Source organism: Pleurodeles waltl, chromosome 2_2, assembly GCF_031143425.1.
Source record: "Pleurodeles waltl isolate 20211129_DDA chromosome 2_2, aPleWal1.hap1.20221129, whole genome shotgun sequence".
NCBI classification, from domain to species: Eukaryota; Metazoa; Chordata; class Amphibia; order Caudata; family Salamandridae; genus Pleurodeles; species Pleurodeles waltl.
Genome location: NC_090439.1, coordinates 271,831,696 through 271,843,786, shown reverse-complemented (window position 1 = coordinate 271,843,786; position 12,091 = coordinate 271,831,696).

Below are 12,091 nucleotides of genomic sequence, written 5' to 3'. Positions count from 1 at the left end.
CACCAGGCAAGGTCAGTGGCAGCACCAGCGGTGATGCGCGGCGCGCTTAGCAAAGGAACTAACCCCCTGGATGAAATTTATCTGTTGCCCATGAAAAAGAGCGAAACCCTAGGGGTGGGGAAGATACCAGAAATCTTTGCAAAGAAGAAGAAGTCATTAATCACCTACCCTCCACCCTTAAATTCTTCTAGTGAGGTCTCTTCTGCTCCTAGAGGCAAATCCACGCACAAGACAGCATTAATTTCTTGTAGCATCTCCAATGCTTTACCCAGTCATCCGGGTCTCCCTTTCACGGGTACTATGGCTAACCCCCCTCCACTCAGCCCTGAGATTGTGGTTATCCCTAATATCCCGTGTACAAACTGATTTGGGCTATTGGTGGAAGAGAAAGGCTCCTCTGCTTGTGTACCACATGATCAACACAGAGCTGCCACCAAGAGTAATGTCCAGCGAGACAGTGATCTCACTTTTGATGATGTACAAATTCGCTGTGTGAATGGTAATTTAGATCTCGGATTACAAAAGGTAGATGAAGTAAAGACCCTGTTAGTGTCTTTAATGGGGTTGTTGAAAGAGAACTTGGTGCCGAAATGTGTTTGTAGTTGCCGAACAACCATAAAAAAGGCGGAAACAGGTACTAGATCTACAGCCGTGACCAAGTATGGATCACAACCAGTTGTTTCTCCCGCTAAGGCTGCTATGAATCCCCTTTCGCTTGAATTACCCCAGACCCTTGCCATATGCAACCAGCAAGAAGCTGTTAGGCTGTGTCAGAAGTATACTGGGGCTGTCAACACTAGGGGTTCACGGGGGGGAGTTCCTACTGTGACACGCTCTTGTCCCTTGGTAGTTAGACCTGAGGGGGTAGTCACTTCCCGAGGTTCAGGTGGAGCGGCTGGCTCCCATGGGATTTCCAGAGGAGTAGGGATGTCTTTGACTGATACACCATGACAGGCAGATTGCACTATTTATATGATTAATGTTCCCAAACTGTCATATGGTTCCTTTGAGGACCACGAGCCTCTGACCAATAAGGTCATCCATTGGCTAAGAGTTAGACGTCACTGTCTCTCGGTCATCCGATCGGATATTCTAGATGTAGGCAGACATGATCTACCAGGGTTAAATTACGATTATATCTCTGTTTCTTTCATTAAAAAAGAAATGGTGGATCAACTTATGGAACTGGTAATCCGAACCAACGAGCTATGGGTCAAGATAAGGGTCGGCATCAATGTATCTATAAAACCACCACTTACCTGCATAGGAGAGAATCGCAGTGAGCTAGCCCTGGCCTTGGGAGGTGAACCTCCTGCTGATCATAACTCATCCCACTCCCTGGACGCCATCGATTGACTAAACAGTAATCGGGAAGTGGGGTCTGGGGATAATACTGGGGTTAACTGTATGGAAGAGGGATCGAGCCCTGCTCACAGCTATAATACAATTAATCCTGAGCTTCTAATTTTAACATGGAATGTAGCGGGTCTTGGTAAGAAGCTAGAGGATTTAGAGTGGGCCACCTTCATTAATGATTTCCACATTTTTGTGTTTCAGGAAACCTGGGCTGTTGGGCAAACTTATATTGATGGGTTTTTCTCGTATAATATTTCTGCCCGCTACCACAGAAGGGTCGAGGCTGCCCTAAAGGGGGTCTACTAATGCTCATTAATAAGAATTCGCAATGTGAGTATCTCTTGTTAAAGATAGATTCAGTGGATCTAATGGGAGTTCAATTTACTTTTCATCGAGAATTTAAAATCATTGTTATCAGTGTATACGCTAGGACTGTCACAATTGGTACTGAGTCCCAGATTCTGACACAACTGTCTGAATGTCTTGACTTCCTTTGTCCCCCATTCTATCTAATAATGGCAGATGACCTAAATTGTACCTTCGAATCCTCTAATTTGGTTACTGGACTAACTGAAGAGGAAGATGAAATGTGGGGAATCCCGCAGCTTACAGACAATCACCCATGTACCCAATCTCGTGTAGCCCTCCAGTTGGCTTAGCTGTGCTTTAGGTATGGGCAGCGGGCTTGCAACGGTCGTACACCATCTGATTTAAATATGATACCTACTTTCAAACGTGGGATGTCTTCAAGTGTAATTGACTATTTTCTACTCGATGTAAGACTGTGGCCACTATTGAAGGAAATGAAGGTGGAACTTCGATGTGAAAGTGATGATAACCCCTTGTTACTATCCATGGATGGGGAAGTTTTTAGGAGAACTCTGAACCTACAACGCACAGTGGTTCCCTCCCCATTGTTGAATAACAACTACACTAGGGTTTCATGGCCAAAGGTCTTGTCTAGCCCCTATGCGATTAATGGGATTTACAAACTGTTCATGGATAAGCTGGCAACCTATGCAGATTGCGAAGCTGATATCATCCCCATTCTGGATATTCATCAAGAAATATTGAAGGGACTGCAGAGGTTCTTCTACAAAAAATCTAGTGTTAAATCAGGTGTTGTTTTCACCAATGGCGAGAAAGGGTGGTTTGACAAGGGCTGTAATAGGGCCAAATCCGAACTAAAAGCTGCTATTAAGACAGGTTGCCCAGCAGAGATTCAACCAGCCAGGCGATTATACAAGAAGGTTCAAATAGTAGCTAAAAAGTCATGGGAAGATGCTTTATGGCAAGACTTGTTCCTTGCTACAGTCAACAAAAATGATGTGATGTTTTGGGACTTATTGTCCAGAGGGCAGGGAGGAAGTAGGAGGCCGATCAGGAATCACATCCAACCTGAGATTTGGGTAAATCACTTCACCCAACTTTACGCTACCCCCTATAACTCCTTGGCTGGCCAGTTTCCAGCACATGATTCATTAAGCTCAGAGTTGGCTAGCCGGGGGGATTGGCATGAACCACTTGTTTTCTCTGTAGAGGAAACTAAATTTGCAATAAATTATTTAAAAGCAGGGAAAGCACCAGGGCCTGATAAGATACCAGGTGATCTTTATAAATCAGAAATTTCCATCTGGGCATGGTACATTAACCTGATCTCAAATAGAATTGCCACTGGCGGTGCAATTCCAAGCACCTGGAAGGGAGCAGAAATAATTCCTATTTTTAAAAAGGGCAACGCAAATTCTCCTGCCAATTATAGACCCATCAGCTTGATCGATAATCTGCAAAAAAATGTTGCCAAAAAATTGCTAGAGAGGTTAACTACTTGGGTTCAAGACCCCCAGGCCCTCTCTATGTTACAGGCAGGTTTTCGATCCAAAACTAGTACAATTGACCAGGTTTTTAGATTGACACTTTTGTACTGGAAATACATCTTGCTAAACAACCTTTATATGTCGTTTTTGTGGACCTTAGAGCTGCCTTGGATCTGGTCTCTAGAGAAAAGTTGTGGGAAATACTATTCCAGATGGGTGTCCCCAAAAATTTAGTTTTTCTTCTTCAGCCGCTACATGCTGATACGTATGCGCAAGTGAGGTGGGGTGCCCAGGGAGAATTGACAGACAAAATCCACATACGGAGGGGAGTCCGCCAGGGTTGTGTCTTGGCCCCCTTATTATTCACTTTATTCATTAACTAAGGGGTCCAAATCCTGTCCTCCTGTACAAACGATGCTCCCACCTTGAATGGGCAGAAGATCCCAATATTATTGTTTGCCAACGATTTACTTCTAATCTCTAAGACCTCCATGGGCCTCCAAATCCTTGTGGATAATTTTAAGTCTTTCTGCGATGACCATGGTTTGCAATTGAATGCTAGTAAAACCAAGTTGATGGTGTTCACTTCCGGCTGTGGTCGGAGGTGCACCATCAACTTGGATGGGGCTGCATTAAGCAGAGTTAAGACTATAGACTACTTGGGAGTGCGTTTATCAAACAACTTGCACTGGGAGGATCAAATCAACAAAAGCTTGGGGTTTCTGCAGCACAGAACGCCGCTATCCTGCACTGTTATAAGAATTCTTTATCTAAAGCTGTATCTCCAGCCATTAAAATCTACTTGGCAAAGGCGCAGGGTGCCGCCACTTATGGTGCCAAAATATGGGGATTCTCCGATAGCAAACGATTAACAGTAGGAGAAAACAACTTTGCTAGGGCCTTACTAGCATGTCCCGTAATACACCCTTGATCCCTATATTTTTGGACCTAGGCTTCAAACGTATAGCCGACCTGATAGCTTTAAGACCCCTTCTACACTGGGTAAGGATTTGGACTGTCCCTGAGCTTTTTGTTTACAGAGATTCATTACTCGATCTTCTAAGGAGGCTGAAAGCGGCCACTGTTCCATGGGTCAAGTATGTCTCCAATTGGTTTTATATTCTTGGATTACGAAGGTTTTGGGACGAGCCACACAAGCTGGAAAGATCTGAAGATAGCGTACTGGTCTTATGTAAAAAAAAAAAACCTGGTCCATAGTTTATCCTATGGCCAGCTGACCAACTCATTTATTGATCTTAAGTGGTATCCCCAATTTGAACCATATCTTGATCTGATTCCTGATTTACTGGGGAAGGGTCTCTATGCATGCTTCTGCTTTGAAAGCCTCCCGTTGCTATCTTTTACCAAAAGCTGGGGCACTATTCCATCTATTGATCTTTGTCTTGCTTGTTGTGGCTGTCCTGAAACTATTGAACTTTTTTTTTTTTGTTTTGCTCTGTATATACTGGTCCAAGATCAAAATGGTTACGTCCAATGTGTCGAGACCTGGGCTTGAGCCAGTGTTCTACAGCTATCAGGATTTTAAAGAGTGATACTTCTAAGTCTGTAATCCTCGCAGTTAGCAAGTTCCTTGTGACCGCATGGCGTATATGACATTGTTTATTGAATTAAATCCTTTTAGCTTTGCCACCAACTATCAATTGAAGATATGACCATAGGGATATACCTTCCTTGTTTTTAATTATTGTATATATATTTATTAAGTTATTGAGCTAGTTGTTTTACACCCTTGTTTTCATTTTGCTATGTATGTATTTTATACGTTGATGGCCTATTAGACCGAATAAAGCTTTGCTGTTTGTTGAGCTAAATATATATATATATATATATATATATATATATATATATATATTGGAACTGGCCCTTTTGGCAGGTTCATCCCTTGACTTTTTGCCTCCTTCCCCCTATTTTTTCTGACCTCTTGCTGTTGGCTGTAGGACTCTGAGCACTTTATCACGGCTGGTCAGTGCTAAAGTGCAGGTGCTCTCCTTTCTAAAGTTGGTATGATTGACTTATACCTAATAGGCATGTTTAAGTTACCTGTAAGTCCCTTGTACAGTGGTATCTCTATCACTAGGGCCTGTAAAGTAAATGCTACTAGTGGGCCTGCAGCGCTGCCCAGAAGTAGCCTTTCAAACCTGTCTCAGGTCTGCATGCACAGTTTTTTGCCACGAGGGCCTGGCATCTAAATTCACTTGCCAGGCCCAGAACTCCACATTTACTACACGTAAGTCAACACTAAGGTAGGCCCTAACTAGCCCTATGGACAGGGTGCTATGTATATAGAAGGCAGGACATGCGCCTAGTAGCGTGGCCTGTCCTGGTAGTGACAAACAGCCTATTTGGTTTCTCACTGCTGTGAATGCTGCCTTCTCATAGGATTGCATTAGAAAAGTGCTGCCTTATGTATTGGGGGTATTGTCTGATTTATGAGGGGTAGTGTAGGCATGTTTGGTTTGTAATGGTAGTGAGAAATGCTGCTTACTGGTGTAAGTGGATTTTTGTATTACTATTACAGAAATGCCACTTCTAGAAAGTGAGCATTTCTCTGTGCTTATGACTCTGGTGTTTTGCAGCTTGACTCAAATCCATGTCTGGGCAGAGTGACAGTTGGGCTGTGTGCATACTTTTCAGCCCGCCTGTACACAGGGAGGGTGGAGGTGTCAGAGAGGTGCATCTGCATTTTGAATGGTCTTCCGGGCTGAAAGAAAGGGGGGAGGCACGACACACATGCATCTGTAAAGGCTGTGACCTGGCCTCACAAAAAAGGGTTGTTTACCACCAACTGGTGTTTGGAGACTGTGCTGGAGGAGGAGGGGGCACTACCAGAACTCGTTGTAACTGGATGGAACCTCCTCTCCCATTCTTTGTTAACCCACTTGCAAAAACTGAGTATAAGTACAGGGGATATTTCCCCACAATTTGGAATACTTTGGACTTTCAAAATGCCTGAACTGGACACAGAATGCTGGAGGGACTCACCAGGAACCGCCTTGGACTGCTGCTGTTGTGCTGACCTGTGACCTGTTTGGTCACCTGGAGGAACTTCCACTGACTGCATCCCCTTTGTGCTGGCCTTGTGCTGGGCCCTGCCACCCTGTGCTCCATCCTTGTGTTTTTCAGGGGCTGGGTGCTGTGGCCCCTGACCCCTTCAACGGACCTGCATAGTGCCTGGAGGAACGCTTCATTCTTTTCTGTTAAGCTCTGATGGGGTGCAGGATGTGCGCTCCTCTGTATTCTCCAGAGAGCTGCTGATTGTTGAGCCCATCACAGGGAGAGCCTGGGCTAGTGCTGCAAAGCACTCTCAAAGTGGAGAGTGTGCTAAATGATTCATTCTTTGTTGTTAAAAAGAAGCGCGTCCCGAGCCCTTCCCTGTGGCTGCCAAAATTCATGGCCGTGACCCAGGTGTTATTCATTTGAAGTGTGTCAGAGATGTGCTGCCCCTGGGACACCTGGGACACCACTGAAGTTAAGACAGGAGCAAGCGTGCTCCTACCGTGCCCCTCAGGGTGATGCACACTCCAAGGAGCGCCCCCGGGGCACAAGTAGGCACCCACTTTGATGCCTGCTAACCACTGCAGCCTGGGAGGGAGATGGGCAGGGAAGGAAGTCTCATCGGAGGCTCCCCACCCCACTGGAGCCCCTTGTTGTACCCAGCAGAGACGAGCAGGGAAAGAAGCCTCATCAGAGGCTCCCCGCCCCACCAGAGCCCACATTATTCATTGGAGACTGCGGACAGGGTGGAAGCCTCGACGAAGGCACCCAGCACTGCAAGGTCTCCCCGATAGGCCCCCTTTGTTGTTGTTGGCTTTGTCTTCCCCCCAGGAGGGCCCATTGTGGACTGGAGGGCCAAGAGATCGTGGGCCCCAGGAGGGTCCCAAAATAGAAAACAGAGAGGGTGCGTGCCGCACCGCCCCATTAACATCACCACAAGCCCCTGTTGTGAGCAAGGAGCGCTGGGGGCCCCCTTGTGTTTCATGCCACTAAAGGTGCCTTCACCATAAGAACAGGTACTTTGTGAATGGACATATTCTTTTCTCATGTTCCTGGTATGAGCATTATGGACTGATGTGTTTTCCTGTCTCTTTTGGTATAACATGACGTATATGTGTGATGTTCCTTTTATGGGCATGACATGCTGATACATTTTTATAACTTGCCATATGTTTTATAATGTTCCTGGCGATGGGCACTTATGATACTTACAAGACAAGTGCATTTCTTGAGTAATGTGATTCCTGACTACTGCTTATGTTGCAGAATAATAAGTAACCTGTGTGTTATATTTATGACTACTGCTGATTAATGCAGAGTAACTATGGTGTAACGTTCTGACAACTACTTGGGTAGTAGGGGACATGTTGTGTTTGGTCTAATTATGGTGTGTACAATACAGTTTATTTTTATATAACTTGGTGTTGTGTTTCCTTTGTGGTGGGGACAGTGCATCACGTGTGTTGTGTGATTTATGCAAACACTTTACACATTGCCTCTGGGATAGGCCTGACTGCTCGTGCCAAGCTACCAAGGGGGTAAGCAGGGGTTATCTTGGACGTGTAACTCCCTTGCCCTGATGAGAGTGGGTGGGTTCTGCCTTCCTTAGGTGCATATCCTAGCCAACCAGAAACTCAATTTCTAACAATATGTGAGTAACATCATCCCTAAGCTATGACTACAATGAATAAAAATTAGCTTTGTGTTGGCCACTGGGCCTAGCCCAGGGGACTCCATCCTCCAGGGTCTTTTATTTTTAAGGGGTGGTGGCCATCTGAAACCCCTCCCCAAGTCTATTATAGCCCTGAGAACTCCACCCCCTAGGTCCATATATTCTTTAAAGGGGAGGGGGACCAAGGGGGTGTAAGTTTAAAACAAAAGTCTAAGCTTATGACTTTTCGGCATTCACAAAGGTGAGTTACGAGCAGTAACTTGACGTCTGCACTCAGGGCAGAATCTCTGCACTTAAGGTGGAGATCTGCTCCTAGTGCAGAGATTCCACTCCCAGTAAAGGTACTGCTCATACCTTACCTATGTGAATACCGAAAAGTTGTAAACTTGGGAGCATATTTAAGAGCCCAAGCACCACCTGAGCGTTACTTTTAGTGATGCTCTTGTGGTGCTATGCACTGTACTGTATTTACAAGGTGGCCTTAAGCCACTTTTTGTGGCTTAACGCCACCTTGCAAATAAGACCCCTTCACATGCAACACTTTGAGTGGAAGGGGCGTGCACTGGGTGTTGCTATGGGCATGTCACAGCAACAACCATTGTATTTTGATGCTGCTCCAGATTTACGAGTTTTCAAAAAACTGAGGCAGCAGCAAAATCTAACACCACCCCAGGGGTGGCATTAGCAGAGCACAATGAGGAGAAATGCTTTCATTTCTCCTCATTTTTTGTTCTTTCTATGTGTTTTGCATTCTACAGCACACATAGAAAAATCAAATCGCCATTTAAGATTGTTTCCTTCCTGCACAAAAACAATCTCAGCCTCAACTGAGCCATTCTTGCACAATGGTGCAAGGGTTGTTGTGTTGGCACACAACAGCAAATTCAGCGCCGGCCGCAACAAAGGGGTGTGCCTTATTCTGTTTAATACAGAGCATCTCTGCATTGTGAAAATGACAGTGCGAGACACTGCCAAATTTGGAGCAGTAATGTGCACCGTCATTTTCCCTTAAATGTGGCCCTTAGACTTTTGGTCTAAACTTAGACCAAAAGTCTACGTTTACATTTGTAAATCTGGCCCTAAGTCTGTACTATGAAAAATATATATGCATATATTTTTGCTTTGCCAGTAACTTTGACACCATTTGACGAATCTTCACAACATTTTCAAAACTAATTCAACAGTCGGTTCAGATGCTGTCTTGAAAATTTCAGGTGATTTCTCAAATGGTGTTGAGAAAAAGGGGGTTCCCAAAACACATTTTCCCCATGTATTTTCTCATAGTGTCAAACTCTTTAGTAGTTTTAGGGATATTAAAAGAAAAACAAATATAGATATATAGGGACACAATTCTCCATGGATCCAACAGCTCTCATGCTCATATCTGACCGACTGCCAATAACCAGGACGTATTGGCAGCCAGAAGCTATGTCCCAAAAAAACAAAAGCAAAAAAAAAAAAAGGAGGGCAGTGTAGGGAAACCCTAATCTCCTGTGACCAAGCAAGGGTAAAAAAGTATATTTTTTAACATTTTCGGCAAAATCTGAATGGATCCATGACTTTGCTGAAAATTTTAAAAAACACAAGTGCAGTCTCCCACACTTGCTATTAATTTAATCCCTGGGTGGGCCAGGTCCCGGTGGCATGCCAAGTAAAAAAGAAAAGGAGGGGACACATTGGGCCTCCCTCCTATGGCTCTTAAGCGCCCCAGGGACCACCACCTCCCTGGGGATTTCTTTTAAAAGGAAGGGAGCCATGCGGGCCCCCTCCTTGGAATTTTTAAATGACCCAGGGACCACCAGCTCCCCGGGACAAAATTAAATATTAAGAATGGGATCCACACTGCTCCCTTGGTACCAGGGACCATTACCTCCCTGGGGCCAAATACAATTTTTTAGGACTTGGAGGGGGGCTATGGCCCCCCCCTCAGGCCACATATGGCCCAGGGCCCACCACCTCCAAGCTGGCCAATGTAAAATAAATAAATGAGGAGGGCAGTACAGTCCCCCTCCTGAAGCCATTAATCGTTCTGGGAACCTCCACCCCCCAGGGCCGGTCCTTCTCTCTCCTGCTACCCACCCACAGTCCTCGACATGGTAGAAAATATTTTTCTAAATAAGAAATCATCCAAGATTGCTTTCTCTGCATTTCTACCTTGAAAAGTTATCTGATGAACATGCTCGAGGCACAGTAGCATTGGCAAATTTACAGACAATCAAGGTCACTGGAGGCATTACTTCAGCATCCTTTACACAACTGTAGTGTAATGAATGTACTATACATATACCCAACAAGGTAGCACTTACTAATTGGGTAGACATTCTGGACAAAACTGTGGCCTCTTCTTGGATAAATGCACAGGTCAGGATTCATTCTGGCCTGATGCTCATTTCACAGGAAACAAACCTCAACTGGAAGCACTTACAAATATAAACAAAGCAGGTTCTCAAGTTGAAGTTTCACTTCTGTAAAGTATTAATCTTTCTATGATCCTCATTGTCAAGGTGAAGCAAGTGTAGAAATCTGCATTTCCATCTTAAAAAATTATTTGTAATCCTTGATGGAAGTGTTTGTATCATTTCTTTTCTTGTGCGCAGTATATCATGTATTGAGTGTGATGTGTGGTTCATGTGCTGCTGAGATCAGAGATCAAGTTCTCTTGTTTAAAAATTGCAAGTATGTAAAATGGTTGAGAAGTCCCACCCTTTTGGCCCTACCCCATATACATTAGTGAAGATGAAAGAACCACGGCACATCCAATCAATCCAAACATTTGTCCTTTCATTTTCTTGGGTTGTTCATTGAATAAAGCAACCACTATAATGTTCCATGTAGATACAGTCGACACGTGTTTCGTCGTAACAATGACTTTTTCAAGGCTTATTGATCTAGTATATGTTATTAGAACTGTGTCAAAGTACATCCATATTGTGTCATTCAAAGTAGAAATTCCTTTCCAAATGTGAGGGTATACCGATTTGTGTTCAGGGGTACACCTTAGAAGTAAGTCAAAGGTCGTACCCGGAACATGATAAGTCCAACCGTAGTGTGTTGGAGCTCGTCAGTCACTTCGAGTGTTTCACACCTATATACATTAGTGGCATTCAGCATCTTCGTGCTATTTTCCCAGGATGATGAACAGCTTATTAAGAGGATCCCTTTGTGCCTGTTGGCAGACGATTTAGGAGATGCGTTCTTGATGCACAGGAATATGATCACATCTGTACCAAACAAAGAAGCACTTTATGAGTGGCCTGGGGTTTGGTGGCCATATGGGGTAGGCCCTGCTGTCAGAGGCATTGGGTGGTGCAGGGTTGGGTGGTTATTGATGGTTGTGGCACATGCTTAAATGGTTATAGGAGGTTGGCCGCAGGGTCTGGTCGCAGGCCAAGCACTGCGGTCAATCACCACTCTGCATGGTCAACAGTTACAGGACCATTATAGTTAAGAATTAGAATTAAAAAAAACTAAAATTCACTTTAAAAGACAAGGGTTACAGGGACATTATAGTTAGGGTCATATTTCAAATGTACAAAACCACAGAAATTCAGCAGTTATAGTTATTTCAAGTAACTATAACTGACACCCTAAGGTAACTATAGCTCACACCCTCGCCTTGCACTGCTAATTACCACATATATTACATCAGTCATGACATCTGCTATGGCATCATTGAAATTATCACTGCAACATTCCAATAAAATGAATAATGAGGAAACTCTGCATGGCGGGGATGCGAGTTATAGTTATCTTAGGACTATGAGCTGGAGTACTTGATATGTAGTTCCTGATTTATTGTAGTTTGATAAGTGCCCAATTTAAATGCCCTTCTGATTCCTGCCGCCAATGCCTCATATAGCAGAAACTCAGCAGCAGGGAGGCCAACTCTACCATTAAATCCTTATAAGGCAACATTGCTTCATCCTTGAATAGATCACATTTATGCTCTATCCCATTTCCCACCCACTCTGCTAACCCTTTCCAATTACCCTTATGAGGTAAAACATTTAAAAACTTTAGTAGAATGTTTGGGGACAAGGTGAAAGTTGTCCTTGTTTTTGTATGCTCCTCACTCAACAGTGTTTAGCCACTTTTTCTTTATAGGTTCTATTAGAAGTTGGGTAAACGACAGCGATGGAGGACCACAGGCCCTAATTTCTAACTCTGTGATCAGCTATGCTGCCACCCATCATGTGACGGACCCCAATTTGGTGCTAAACAATAGGTTTCA